At 34.9% G+C, this 16,061-nt stretch overlaps 1 pseudogene; it reads right to left on the bottom strand.

The window, feature by feature from the left end:
- The window catches only part of LOC130679808 (centrosomal protein of 162 kDa-like), a 75,528-nt pseudogene extending 60,438 nt beyond the window's left edge, over window positions 1-15,090 (bottom strand).
- Between the last annotated feature and the right edge of the window lie 971 nt (window positions 15,091-16,061).

The following is a 16,061-nucleotide window of genomic DNA, read 5'->3' as shown; positions in this document are numbered from 1 at the left end:
TTGTTTTCTTCCAGTAGTTTTGTAGTTTTGGTCTTTGAGTCTTTGATCCATTTTGAGTTAATTTCTGTAGGTGGTGCAAAATAAGGGTCCAATTTCTTTCTTCTGTATGGGGATATCTAGTTTCCTGAACACTGTGTATTAAAGAAACTATCCTCTCTTCATTGTATATTCTTGGCAGCTTTGTTGAACATCAGCTGACCATAGATACATGGATTTATTTCTGGGCTCTCCATTCTGTTTCATCATTTTTATATCTGTTTTTATGTCAACGCCATATTGCTTTGATACCTATAGCTTTATAATATATTGTTACACCAGGCAGTGTGATGCCTCCAAGCTGTGCTCTTTCTCAAGCTTGCTTTGGCTATTTGGGGTCTTTTGTGGTTCACCACAATTTTTAAAATTGATTTTCCTGTTTCTGTAGAGAATGACATAGGGATTTTGATAGGGATTGCATGCAGACATGTAGATCACTTTGAGTAATATGGACATTTAAAAAAATACTCATTCTTCCAGTCCATGAAAACGGGATGCCTTTCATTCATCTGTGACTTCTTTAACTTCCATGTTTAATACTTTTCAGTTTAAAGGTCTTTCACTTCTTTGGTTAAACTTACTCCCAAGTATCTTATCCTTTCAGTTCCTGTTGTGAATGGGATTGTTTTATTGATTTCTTTTTCAGATAGTTTATTGTTCGTATATAGAAAACAAGACTGATTTTTGTATGTTGATTTTTTTACTGAATTCGTTTACTAATTCTAACAATTTTATGGAGTCATTAGGGTTTTCCATGCATATGACCATGCCATTGGCAGCCAGATATAATTTTACTTCTTCCTTTCTGGTTTGGATATCTTTTTTCCTTGTCTTCTCTAGTTAGAACTTGCAGCACTATGTTGAACAAAAGTGGTGAGAGTGGGCATCTTTGCCTTGTTTTGGATCTTAGAGGGAAAGTTTTATCATTTTTCCCCTCTGATTGTGATGTTAGTTGTAGGCTTTTCATAGATGTCTTTATTGTGTGAGGCAGGTTCTATTTTGTTGGGAGTTTTATGAATAGATGTTGAACTTTGTCAAATGCTTTTCCAATGTTTATTGAGATTATTAGGTTTTTTTTGCTTTCATTTTGTTAACATGTTGTAACATACTGACTGTCTTGCACATATTGAGCTATCCTTGTACCCAGGGATAAATCCCATTTTGTCATGGTATATGATCCTTTTAATGTGCTGTTAATTGTGAGGGGTTTTGTTTGTATTTATTTTCATCAGGGATATTGGCCTGTAATTTTCTTTCCTTCCCCTCTTCTTGCTTTACTACATTTTACTATTATCAACTAACTTTAAGGTAATTCATATCAATTGTCTCTGTATTCTTTCTGAATAGTATCTTCATAGTATTTCAGCATGTTGTTATCTTGCAATCAATATGTAAGTATTTACACCATAAAACAGGCAAAATCTACAAAATAAGGCTTTTTCTTTTCTTCCAGAATATTTTTGTTAAACATATATCAACATATCACTGGTTGGGACCCTGTAAATTACTTTTCTTCTTTAATTAACTACGTTTGTTTTTTCAAGATTTACTGAGGCATAACTGTCAAATAAAATTGTAATATATTCAATGTGTACAACATGATGATTTGATATATGTATATACTGTGAAAGGATTTCCGTTAATTACATCCGTCACCTCACATGCTGTTTTTATTGTTGAGAACACTTACGTTCTACTTTCTTACCAAATTTCAATTACATAATACAATATTAATTGCTCATCATGTTATACACTAGATCCTTATAACTTATTCATCTTATAACTTAATATTTGTACCTGTTTACCAGTCTCTCCCATCCTCCAACCCCCTAGCCTCCTGCACCCTCCATTCTACTGTTTATATAAGCTGAACTTTTTTTTTTAAGATTCCACATATAAGTAATACTAGGCAGTATTGTCTTTCTCTGTGGTTTATTTCATTTAGCATAACGCTCTCCAGGTTCATCCATGTTGTTGCAAATGGCACAATATCCTGTTTTTTAAGGATGAAAAATATGCCATTAGTATATATAGTCCACATTTTTATTCTTCCATCAACAGGTTGTTTTCATACCTTGGCTATTGTGAATAATGCTACAACGAACATGGGAGTTACAGGTATCTCTTTAAGACTTCATTTTCTTTGAATATATTCCCAAAAGTGGATTGCTGGATCATATGGTAGTTCTCTTTTTAATCTGTTGAGGAATCTTCATACTGTTTTCCATACTGGCCACACATTTACATTCCCACCAACAGTATATGAGGGTTCCCTTTTCTTCACATTCTTACCAGTTTTGTTATCTCCTGTCTTTTTGATAATAGCCATACTGACAGATGAGGGGTGATACCTCATTGTGGTCTGGATTTGCATTTCCCTGATGATTAGTGAAATGGAACATCTTTTCATATACCTGTTGGCCATTTGTATGTCTTCTTTAGGAAAATGTCTATTGGGATCCTTTGACCATTTTTAAAAATTCAGTTGTTTTTTGACTATAAAACTAGATGAGTTCCTTGTGTAGTTTGGGTATTAACCTCTTCTTGGACAAGTGGTTTGCAAGTATTTTGTTCCATTCACAGAATACCTTTTCATTGTGTTGAAGGTTCCCTTTGCTGTGAGAATTTTTTTAGTTTGATGTAGTCCCACTTCCTTATTTTTGCTTTTGCTGACTTTGTTTTGGTGTTAAATCTAAAAAATCATTGCCAAGACCAAAGTCAAAGAGCTTACCTCCCAAGTTTTCTTCAGCTGTTTTGCAGTTTCAGGTCTTGTACTCAAGTATTTAATCCATTTTTAATTGATTTTTGTGTATCATGTAAGATAATGGTCCAATTTCATCTTTTGCTATCCAGTTTTCCAAATACTATTTATCGAAGAAATTATCCTTTCCTCACTGTGGATTCTTTGTGCCTTTGTCAAAAATTAAATGATCATATATTTATTTCTGGGTTCTCTAACTGTTCCATTGATCTCTGTGTCTATTTTTAAGACCAATACCATACTGTTTTGATTACTATAGTTTAGTAATATAGTTTGAAATCAAGAAGTATGATGCCTCCAGCTTTATTCTTCTTTCTCAAGACTGCATTGGCTATTAAGGCTTTTTATGATTCCATACATGTTTTAGGAATATTTTTCCTATTTCTGTGAAAAATGCCATTGGAGTTTTATAGGGAGTGCACTAAATCTATAGATCATTTTAGGTAGTACAGACATTTTTAGAATATCAATTCTTTCAATCAATAAACACTGAGTATCTTTCCATTTATTTGGGTGTTCTTCAATTGCTTTCATCAATGTTTTACAGTTTTAAGTGTACAACTCTTATCTCCTTGATTAAATTTATTCCTAAGTATCTTATTTGTTTTAATGCTGTGGTAAATGGAATTGTTTCTTGTGATTTTATTTTCTTGAGGTACCTTTGTCTGGTCTTGATTTCAAGATGATGCTGACCTCATAGAATGACTTTGGAAGAATTCCCTCTTTTTCTGCTTTTGGAAAATTTTAAGAAAGAGTGAAACGAATTTGTTTTTGAATGTTTGGTAGAATTAATCCATAATGCCATATGATACTAGTCTTTTAAAAAAGGAAATATTCCTAAATATAACAAGATGGATTCAAAATAAACATAAGGTACATTTGTTGAGAAAATTTGTGAACTTCAATTCATTAGATATCTAACAACAGAGTGATTCAGAATAATTTAGATGCAATTCTGAACAGACCAATTTTTTTCCAACTAAAATATACAAATATAAATATTTACCATTAGCCAGCATGCCAGTTTTCTCTTCTTCCTAAATTAAAAGAAAACAATCATTTGACTTGAAACCAGTTACATAAGATGACCATGATACAGATGGTTACAAAATTTGAAAGTCAGTGCTTTACTCCATTATTAAAAGGTCAAGAAATGTGCCTTCTACATTTTTTCTATCACTCTCATTCACCAATAAACCTACATGGTTAGAGAATGTAACTGTGAGAGAACTTCTACAAGTCTCTTCAGAACCTTGGCAATTACTGGTAATTAATTTAGGCTTTTATAACCTTGGTTAAGAGTTTCTAGATGCCATCTGTTCACCTACCTTGCTCAGAAATTCTATTTTTCAAACTTCAAGGTAACATGACTATTTTATACATAATTCCTTCTATTATAACATCGCCAGTCATTTTCCCCTTATTGTTCAAAATTAATGATCAAATATAACTTGTAATCATTGTTTTATGTATATTTTGGAAAAAAATTTTTCAAAAAGGCAGGCCATCAAATGGCATGGAAGTTAAAATTTGTCAAAACTGTAGGTTCCTTTAAAGTAAGTTTTCTAATTAGTGTCATCTACATTCTCCACTTGGATAGGCAGTGTGTAGGATCATCCCAGTGAAAGAGCTCTAACTTCTTCCTATTTTGATCCTTACCCAGATGGCTCTCTATTAGGGTTCCACATTTAGGATGGCACATTTTTATGCAAGTTGTACTCTCCTAAAATACCAAACTATCACCTCTTCTACTGACCTATTTATTTTTCACAAAATATTGTAATTGCCATATTACAAGTATAAATCCAATTAAGTACCTAAGAATAATCATGTCACATTAATCTTTGTGTATTTCTAAAGTCATCTTATCTTTTCCTCCAAGCTGAGTAACATAGACACCCAAGGACAAAGTATTAAGTAAATTTAAAAATAAGAGTGTTTATTAATACCTGGAAAGTGTCTCTCACTTCTATTTAGAATCTATGGTTACATAACATCTTCAAAACATCTAGTCCTAATACACAGTTCCAAAAGAGACCATGTCTGGATCAAGACCAATATAACAAATAGTTATTATTCTACTATTTATTATTAGGGAACTTCAAGGATAAATTTTACATGGCAAGCAATATGGAAGAGAATACTTGGCCAGTCTTGGTAAGAACTGTGATACCAGAGAACTAGAGTACAGAAACAACGAACGTGAATGTAGTAATTTAGCCAATTAAGTTTCAGACAGTAATGTCACTATTAGTATAAATACTGAGGAGGGGTATTTACTGTACTTCACAAGGACAAGACCTACCAAAGAAAAGTGTGTTTTAAAATACCTGTTTAAAAATACAAAGATCACAGGGTCAGAAAGTCAAATTTCAGAAAAAGGCTGGATTACCAAAGGAAGAAGTCTGTATAAGAATAATTTAGTAAAATGTTAACAGAAAGATAGCTTTAGAAACACCTTTTTTTGCAAAGATGTAATAGAATTCAACTCAAAAGACAGGTTTATTTCATTTTTCTTGTACTTCAATTAGTTATAAAAGTTTTACCTTTTTAATCTTTTATATTATTAACTGACTAAAATATTATAGGGCTGTCCAAAAGATTTTATATCTTTAAAACAAATTTTAATATTTGTTTTCAAAGATAAAAATCTCAAACTGTTTACATATGAACTGTTACAATTTTAGTTACAAATCATTATATACAAATTGTTACATATATTAAAACTCTTCCACATAAAAAAGAACACTGGAATTTTCTAAATAACAGTAGATATAGTTAAATTCACAAAACAGTTATCAAGAAATTACTTTGTATTAGACATAATTCTGGGTGCTAGGACTAATATATGATAATTAAGATTCTAATGTCCAAGGTAGGAATGACTGAATTTTAAGTAACCTCAGGGATTAGATTTGTTTAAGTAAAAATGATGAACAAGTTGAGGAGACCTGGGAGGGTAGAACAGTGAATTTAGACAATACTCGAGTTTTGAGAACTCCCTGAAATCAGTGGAAGGAGGTGTAGTGTCCGCGTGACTGCTGAGAGGTAGTATAAGCAACAGTTCACGTAAAACAGCACAGTGCCTAAGAGCATAACCAGGAGCCTGAAGGTCTGCATTCAATTCCTGGTTCTGCTACTTTCAACTGCAGAACCATCATCAGGTCAAAAATTCTCTTTGCCTCATTCTTCTCATCTATAATGTTGGAATAAAAATAGTACTTATCTCAAACAAAAGGTCATTGAGAAGATTAAAAATGAAAGTGTTTAGAACAGGGATTTATACACTATGCATTATATATACAAGTGTTAGGTGTTATATTTAGTAGTAATAATTATCTGTTAGTATTACAGCTAGCATTGTACTTACTATGAACCAAAAGTTAATAAAGCCAAATATTTCTGATTGGGAAAAGTGCTAGTCAATTGTGAATTTTTAAAAAATAGATTTTGTCAACTGCACTTAGCAACTGAATAGTCTATAGGCAAATATTGTTGTCCAACATATTCCTTCCCCAGGAATTTGTCATGAATAAACTAGGTTTGAAGTAGGAAGAAAATGTCACTGGTAGATAGAAATGAGATAGATAAAACAAGAAATAAAGGGAAGGAAAATAGCACATCAAAGATTCCAGAAATAAATACCAAAGCAAATTAAGTTTATACAAAAATGGAAGAATAAAACCAAGCCGAGAAGGTGGTGCTCAACTGAGAAATATCAGAGCTAATCCCCAGGCTCTCCCATATTGGTTGGAAAAGAAGGAGAATATTTGTAGTGTTCCGATCTTTGCGGGAGAAGGATGTTACAAAGACAAGGTACTATTTCTATTATTATATTCCCTATCCCTGTCACTTTGAAAATAGTATTTGCATAAATGGAAAATGTTTTTAAAATTCAAATAAACAATACTCAATTTAAAAGCTCTAAATGATACATTTTGGAAACATTTTTCATTGTTGGAAATTAGCTGCAAATTTTGATTCAAGTAGGAGGCACACTAGAGGACTTTCTCCTCTACTATGTTGGATTTTAAGGACTTTGTAAACAATGAGTCAACTGAACAAAATGTATGAAACAACTGTTTTCAGACACTGGACAATTGGCAGCACAAAAATTTGATTTCCAAGAAAAGATTAACAAGTGAGCTGATCCCTAACGTACTTAAAAGTGTATATATTTTAGAAAGCTGAGCAGGGAATGTGGAGATCAAGATGGTCTTGTGTTAAGCAGACAAAGAGATCAGAAAAGTTGAGGCAATTGGAAGTTACAGGGCAGTGATAATGATAGGAAGTACCTACGTAGAAACAGAGCTGTAGAAATCTGCCTGTGGACTCCTTGAGTCCTTGCTGAATACTAATCCATTCTTGTGTAGTTTCAGCAAAGAATAACTGGGATGATTCAGGCTGGACAATTCCCAGAGTTCACACAGGGTAAGAAGACTGGGGCTTTAACCATCTTGAGTGGAATAAGTCCTCACTGTGAAGTAAGGGCATTCAGCAGAAACCTCAGGGGGGCTGTGCCTTAGCAGTAGTGCCAAACTCAGCTAGGTCAAAGGTCACTCTAGACTTCCCCTGACGAAACATAAGAAAAGCCTGAAAGGATTAAACTGGCAGCATCAACTGCCAGAACGAAGCTCAACACTCTTTTAAAAAAGAAAACAAAATCCAGACAATTAACAGTGTAAAAATCTACATATCTAATACCCAACTAAAAAAAAAAATCACTGGACTTACAATAAGGTGGAAAAAAATGCCCGTAACTAGAAGTCAATAGAAAGAGACCCAGAAATGAACAAATGTTGGGAATATATTGGAACAAATGTTGGGAACACATGCAGAATATGCTCAATGCTGAGGACTAGAGAAAAAAATAACCCTGAGGGAAGAGACTAAAGAGATTTGGGGAAAAAAAATCAAAAAGGAAATTCTAGAGTGAAAGAAAAATCATTTGATGAATTAACAGAAGATTAAAGAAAAGAAGAAAAAAGATTAGTGAACTTGAACACATAGCAATAAAAACAGAAGCACAGAGAGGAAAAAAGCTTTAAAGGAAACAGTCTGAGTAACTTGGGGGACGGAATTCAGTTTTCTGACCTGCTTGTAATCAGGGCCAGAGGATGGGGAGGAGGACAGAAATGCTGTCTGAAGAATTAATGGCCAAAACATTTTGAAAACAGAAAAAACCCCACAATATATGCAAAATAACAATAACAGGGATTACCAGTAACTTCTCTTTATTATCAGAAGATAATAAAATGAAATCATTAAAGTGCTCAAAGAAAAAAACTCTGCCTAGAATTTTATATCAGGCAAAAGTATTTTTCAAAAACAAAGGCAAATATATTTTCAGACAAAAACAGAGAATTCATGGATAGTACACTTGCACTACAAGAAATTTGTTAAAGGAGGTTCTTCATGCTGAAAAAAAATACTGGGTAGAAACTCAAAATAATACTAGAAAGCAACTATATGAAAATTGCCAAGAGAACAAATCTTAAAATTATCACAAGAGAAGCAAATTATTTTTTTGTAATTATGTAAGGTGACAAATATTAACTCACCTTGCTGTGGTAATCATTTTGCAATGTATATATATGTCAAATCAGTATGTTGTACACCTGAAAAATAATATGTTAATTATACCTCATTTTAAAACTAAACTTTAAAAGATTCACTTCAAAATAAAAGTTAAAAAAGGAAATTCAAATCTGTGCAAAGGAATACAAGCACTGGGAATGGTAAATATGTAGATAAATAGAAATTTTTATATAAATATAAATTTTTTATCATCCTTAAGAATTAAGTGATAATATAAAAGCATTAATATTAATAATGATAAGTAATAATGTATTGTGGGGTTTTTAAGATACATAGCAGAAAAATGTATGACAAAAACTGAGTGTTTGGAGAGTGTTACTGTTAAGACTTGTATAAACTAGTATAATACAGACTAATAAGAAAAAGACATATTGTGAATCATGGAACAGCTAAGAAAAAATATAGCAAACAGGTATAACTAACAAGACAAAAAAGGGATAAAATGGAATGCTATAAATAATCCAATAGAATACAGGACAAACACAGTAACAAGAAAAAAAAAATGGAGAGCTAAAAAACAAATGGCAAACAATAAATAACCATTGCCAATGGATGTTTGTGTAAAGGGTATAAACATTTCAATTAAAAGTCAGAGGTTAATAGATTGGATAAAACACCAAATCACAGCTATATGCTATCTATAAGAAAACCATTTGAAAAACACAGGCACATTAAATATCAAAAGATATTAAAAGAAATACCCACTCCCCTCCCCCAACCATGCTTTGGAGGGGTTTGCCCCGGTCTTAGCACAAAAATCCTTTTTCCTGTCTTCCCACTGGTCCACTGTTCACTGCCAACAAACAACGCAGGAGGGCACTTGCAACAATTTCTTAGTAGCTCAGATTGTAACAGGGAATTCACTCTATTTGCTCAGAGCTCTTCCCAAAATAATATGATTTTCCTTTTAACTATTTTTCTCTTATTAATGTCTTTATTAAAAGCTATATTATCTTTTCAAATATTATAAATGTTAAAACCAGTGAAATTACCTGGCTGTTCTTCATGTTTTGATTCATTCTCCTGTTTATCTTCAGTAAATTCTGCATTAGCTTGATTACTGTAAAAATATTTACTTATTGAGTATTACATGTTAATAATACACCTCCATGCAATCCTTTGTGCTAGTTTTTAAAAACCTCTAATATTATATATTTTTTCTCAAGTACTCGTGTTCTATGAAAAGCTAAAAATTCAGGAGCTATAAGGATAATGCTTTGAAACTAAAAGATTCTCAAAGTCTAAGACTAACTTAACTGCCAAATACAAAGGGTAAAAAATGTCACTATTTCTTAACTTCAAACATAAATATACAATTTTATAACTAAATCTATCCATTTACATGTCTCAGGGCCCAGATAGTCTTTCTACAGGGAAGATTAGGAATTGACCACAAGTGATGAGACCAGTGAAGTCTACGTGGAGGCCAGAAAAAAAATGCCAGGGTCAGCATTTACATGCTAATAAGCAATTTAATCCTGAAATGGAAGCTGAATAGGAGCCATAAACTAATAAATATTCAGACAAGCGACAAAGGAGCTTGAGCAAATCACCTACCACTTTCTTTCAAACCAAGGAATCAGTTCTACCTTTTCCAATCCATCAACCTCGTCTTCTGTGAGATCTTTAGCAGATACAAGAAACTGTAAAACTACAATAATAAAAACAGCAAACAGCATTGCATACTCAATGCTATGCAGCACTCTGACTAGCTTGTTCTAGAGCAGAAATAACAGTGGGTAAGAATATTTTTAAGAAATAACAAAAAGTTAAGAACTATTACAAAGGGTGAGGCAAAAACTTGTGGCCAACAAGCCTGTGTGCTTAATCTGCACTGACACGGCGGGGAGGGGCAATCCGCGCAGGTCCTCGGGTGGCCCTTGGCAGGGCGTGCCGCGAGCTCCAAGCACAGGCGCTCCTTTCCTAGGGCGTTTCTCCGGGTTGTGCTGGCAGTGAGACTTGACAAAGCAAGCGACAGCATCGCCCAAAGAGAAGGCGTGGCTCCACTAACTGTAAGAGCAATAGGTTCCGCAAGCTCAGTGATCCTCTCCTGGGAAGCAGCCGACTGCACGTGCAGACAGCCATCATGGCGCGGTGTGCTGCCTCCGAGGGCCTTGTGGGTCATGGGGAACTGAGGGAAGTAACCGACACGCGAGCACTGCTTTTGTTGTGAGGAATAGTCCTTCATTTCTGACCCAGGAATCCTGTCTCTCTAATCCACATCCACGGAACTGGCAGGCTAACTTGTCAGCTTGCAGGGAGGGTAAAATGAGGCAGTAGTGCCCTGAGGAGACATGTCAGTCCCCGCACGGCTAGTTCATGACAGTCACTGTACTGCTTTATCTGTTGTCTGCAAGAACCTACACAGCCTGAGGGGGCCAGGTACTACACATCCAGAGGTTATGATTCTCTGCTCCTTACTTTATTAACACTTGGTGTTTGTAAAGTTGTAATCTGACTTCCATCTGTAATTTTAAAACTTAAATTGAAAACTGAACCTGAGGACATTAAAGATACCAGGTGTCACAAAGGTGACAATGTCAAAGGTCTACTGTACGTGCCAGAGGACCACTTCAGTCAACCAGTAGGATTTCCAGGATACATGGACACCTCCAGATAATCATCAGGGTGAACCATCCACGAAGGGAGGACACAGACCAACCCTGCCTGCTTCCCCTTCTTTCCTGTTCCTTTTCTCCCTGAAGCTATAACAGCTCCCTGGACTTTCTTATTTACCCTCTCTGTGGAAAATCACTTTCTAATTACTTTCCTAGTAGGATCTTTTTGGCAATGTACTGTTAGTCTCAGTATCTCAGGCATGAAATTTCAGATATCTGGAGGCAAAGAGGGCTCTCAAATACAAATCAACACACGCCATTCATGTAGCAGTGATATCCTGACCAAAATAACGAACAGAGAAAAGACTTAAAAATAAGATCTAACCTTTGCCTGTTACAAACAATGTTTACCACTAAGTCCACGCAGATACCACCGTTCCAAAAACATATACATGAAGAGCATTTAATGATGAGTTTATGTTGAATTTACATTACCTATGTAAAGCTTTAAAATGTATGGAGTCATTAGAATCTAATTCCTCATTTAATCTTGAATAATCAATGGAAGATGTTAAGCCTTTCTCAAGCCTGGCAAAAAATTGTTCTTTTTCTTCTTGTTCTTCTAATGTGTCCAGCCCCAATCCGAGGACACTGTGATTGACCTCAGAAACTACCATGTCTAAATGGAAAGCACAAATATATTTTATTAATGTACATAATTTTGAAAAAAAATTAATTATGATAATGCCTTTTTTGACATTTATAGTAAATTTTTTAAAATTAAAACATACTTTAATCTCTCACCCACCAAACATATTTATATTTATAATCAATATGTAAGGTTATAAGGCTTTTCTAGATGTGTAATTCTAAGCTATTAAAAGAATTAAAGGTATTACAGCTGTTTCATGGTTCAGTCAGTAAAGGCAGCTCCAAGACAGTTATGAATTAATTTTTGTAAAAAGTCTGATTATAAGCACAGTAATCAGCCTGTCAGCTCATACCCCTTACATTTCTTACCATTTGTTTCTAAACTGTCAATACTTAAGACAGAGGTTCCACTGCTCTTAAGAACCTGAACCCGTCTGGCAGAGGGCTCCTCTGTTTCCGTAATAGGCTGAGCGGTCTGCTTTGTTTTCAAATAGCTTACATTTGTTCCAAGCAGTACTAGGGATGAGAGTTAATATCATTAGATATTTATGTTTAGGAAATATTTTTCAGTACTATATCAACTCAGCAATACTGTTATACTAATTTTGTGGACAGTAGCTACAAAATAAATCTTGGTTTACTAAATAAGTATCCATCAGACCTAAAATTCACAAAAGAAAAATTTAGTTCTACTTGCTAGCAGTAGATCTTATTAGATAGACTATTTCAAAAATTTGCATAGTGAGATGATATTTTAAGAATTATTTTGAAGCACAAGTATTTAAAACAGTATACCATGCCACCTAAGAGTATCTTCAGCCTTATATGAAGAGAAGAATGTCACTAGGTGAACTGGAAAACAGAGACAATTCCAGAAGGAAGAGAAGGTACAAAGGGTCCACAGAACACATTTGAGGGTGTGTGCAAAAAGGCCAGGGAGGCTGGATGCAGAGAGTAAGGGTGCATCTGGAGGAAATAAGCACAGAGCGGGAGTTGATGGTCAGACCATTCTTGTCCTCTAGGCCAGGTAGGGGTTTGCTCTTTATTCTAAAAGCAATAGAAAACTGAAACACTGAGAAAGTTATTTCTCCTTCAGAAGGTTCTACACTTTTGATGTCAGGAATCATATCTTGGCTTTGTGTGCTAGTGTCTAGTACTCAAAACATAACATAAACTCAATAAATATCTGTGCTGAATGAGGGACCAGGTTATGGCCTTGGGCCGAGAAACCCTCTCCCTTGTTTAAGTGGATACTGTCAGTTTGCTTCTTAAGTATTCTTCTTTGTCTCCCTTATTAATCAAATCTACTTCTGACTGACAAATTATTTTTTAAGAATTATTAGTACTTCAGTCAATTTACATTCAAGTGTTGATCTATGGCCCAGTCATCTTTCTTTTTGGGGGTGAGCTGCATACTCCATCTCTGATTCATTACTTTCTAGAAGTGAGACTTTAATGCTAATAAAATTTCAAATCTTTGTCAGCAGTTCCAATAGTACTTCATTATATAATATCCTTTTCACGCACCAAAGGGGGAAAAGATTCTAAAAAAGAATTCCTTACATGCAAACTTCAGCACTGTTGCATGGTTTGGGGTTTTATGAAAAAAATGCACTGAATTTTTCATTAAGACAATTCCTTACTGTATAGTATTAAGAAGAACAGAAAAGTGACTATCAAATTCACTCTAACATTCATGTATTAAACACATTTTTATTTACTGTTCACAGTCAAGGGATACAAGAAAAAAGATGTATTTCCTGCCCTCACAAAGCGCCTAATCTCAGTGGTAACCTTATAGGCTAAGACTATCAACACAATATGTAAGTGTTTGTGTGGTGTTTGGACACCAAAATAAAGGAGAAAACAATTATGTTACAAAGGAAGCTAGAAGAATTAGGGAAGGATTGCAAAAAAGAGGTAATGCCAAGCTTTACTGGACAGGAAGAATGAGAGGAAAGGAATTCTAGTGGCAAGAAAGCATGAGCTAATGCACAGAGGCATGGAGCCAATGGCATTTCCAGGAAATGAGGAATAACTGAGTGTGGCTGGAGCACATGAGGCCAGAAAAGGAGGGTTCTAATCAGACTATGTAGAGCACTAATTATCACATTAAGGAATTTGGGCTCAATTTTATGTGAAAAAAACAAAGCCATGGTAAATATTCCCCTAAAGAAGAGATACAAAAATCCTATCAGTTTATAAAATGGTGCTTCATGATCCACAAAGAGTGTGAAGGTCGGTACTTAACAGAAGTGGCCTGGGGTTCCTTACAGACCCAGCAGTATCCCGTATAGCAGGCATACTGAAGAAACATCCCAGAGTAATCTCCCAGTTGTAAACACGTGACCAGGAATAGTTCTGGGAAAGCTGTACACAAGTACAGACAGACTCAATAATTAGTTTTTTTACCATTAAAGCAATAAACTATTTTTTACTATTATAAGTAACAGATTGGGATATCAAAGTCTATAGATTTGTTAAAACCTTTTCAATGTGATGACTAATTAATATATTGTCATCATATTTTATTAAATCACCTTAAATTAATTTACCATTAAACATAATATGTAAACATACTGGTCATCATAATTTGAGAAAATATAAATTATCTCAATGTAAAGTAACTGATAATGCAGAAGTATTTCTCAATTATGTAATAAGTAAAGTAATAAAGAAAATCAATTCATACCTCAAAAATTCATGCTCTAAGTATTACTATTTTTTTATATATTATAGCAAAGTAACAAAATCCAGAATTAAAGTCTTGACTGACCCCTTGTGGTCACATCATCTTAAATTAAAAATGAGTAATATTTACTACCATCTTCAAAATCATCTTCACTCATCCACCATGGCACTGTATCTTTCATTTTCACTTCTCTTTTGGGTTGTCTTGGTGTTTTGTTTGACTTTTCAAAGATTCATCTGAAAACTGAATCAGATACAAGTTACCGAATTTAAATTCAAGAATCCCAGATTCATGACTAAAAATGTTTCTCTCACTGTTCAGCTGCCACACACATGAACAGTATTCTCAGCAATAATGGATAAATTCGTATTTCTAAACATGTGGCCAAAACAGGTTAAAAATCAAGCATTTATCTCTGAACATTAATTTAATATCCAGAATTAAACATGTAAACTAGCCAGGGAGAAAAAATCAGCGACAACAACAATGAAATAAAGACAAGGTGACCAAGAAACTTAATCAGGAAAGGAGAAAAAAGGATACAGTCCCCTTCTAGATATTCTCTAAGACCGAAGAATAAATAATGACTGGGCAAAATTACCTAGCATCAGTCTAGAAGAACACAGAATTCTAAGATTGGTTAGAATTGAATTTTAGGCATTTACCAGAGAAATGAGCATTCGTCGCAATGATTAATAAGCTTTAATAAGCGTTTATTTATTCTTTTTTGCTCTTCAGGTCCAAATTTTACTAATTCTAAATCCCTACTCTAACACCAAGCTACCCTCCCTTGCTCGCAGCCAATAATCTGGCCTTTGCCTTCAAAGAGAAAATAAAGACCTTCAGTCAAAAACCACCATCCTTCCCCTCACCCCGCCACTAAACTCACCTACTAAGATACTGTCTTCCTGTCACAGAAGAGCAATTCTTTCCTCCTCTCCCAAACAGAACCTGCCGAGGGGTCACTCCCAGCTCTCCTGGTTTTCTCGCCCTTGGGTATCCCCTGTCATCATGGAAGCTCCTCTGCCTCCTCTCTTTCCCCTCCTGCCTCCCTCAGATCATAAACCTGCCCACCATTGCATCCCCAGGCCTAGCAGAGCACCAGGCACAACCATGGAATGCAAGCACGAGCACTCGGGTCGACACAACCTTTTAAAAAAAAAGAAAAAGCAAACCAAAAACAAAACAGAACAACCAGGAAGAGTTCCTTATCCCCACCTCCCTTTTACTCTACTGATCACTTCTTTATATGCCACCTTGTGAGTTCACCGCTCAACCCCTTAAAATCTGGTTCCCGTTCAAAACAGCCCTCCAGACACCAAAGATCGCCTACAACCCACAGATAAAGGATCCCTGCCAGTCTTCCTGATCACATCATGGAATTTGACACTGGTGACCAACTCCTACTGCTTGAAAGTCTTTACCTTGGCTTCACAGCATCACATCCTCCAGGTCAGACTTGAGCTCTGTGACCTTTCCCACTCATCCCTTTTAGGAGATCCTGGCTCTTTAACACTAGACTTCCCTAGTGTTCCACTAGGATCAGCTCTTGGTCCTTTCTATTCTCATTCTACACATTTTGCCTGGTGCAGAAATCAACATTTATTTCATGCCTGCTCTTTTAGGATATATACCTAGGTTATGTCACCCCTTAAGTAATCTTAAGCAATCCTGAAGCCCAAGTTTCTACTGTGAGTGTTACAGAGCTGGGATTCAAACTGAAGCCTCTCTGACTAAAACCTGCCTGTCTTCCACCACCCTGTGT

Source organism: Manis pentadactyla, chromosome 12 (assembly GCF_030020395.1).
Source record: "Manis pentadactyla isolate mManPen7 chromosome 12, mManPen7.hap1, whole genome shotgun sequence".
Lineage (NCBI taxonomy): Eukaryota > Metazoa > Chordata > Mammalia > Pholidota > Manidae > Manis > Manis pentadactyla.
The sequence above is the reverse complement of the archived record's forward strand: the minus strand, read 5'-3'. Positions and strand labels throughout refer to the sequence as shown.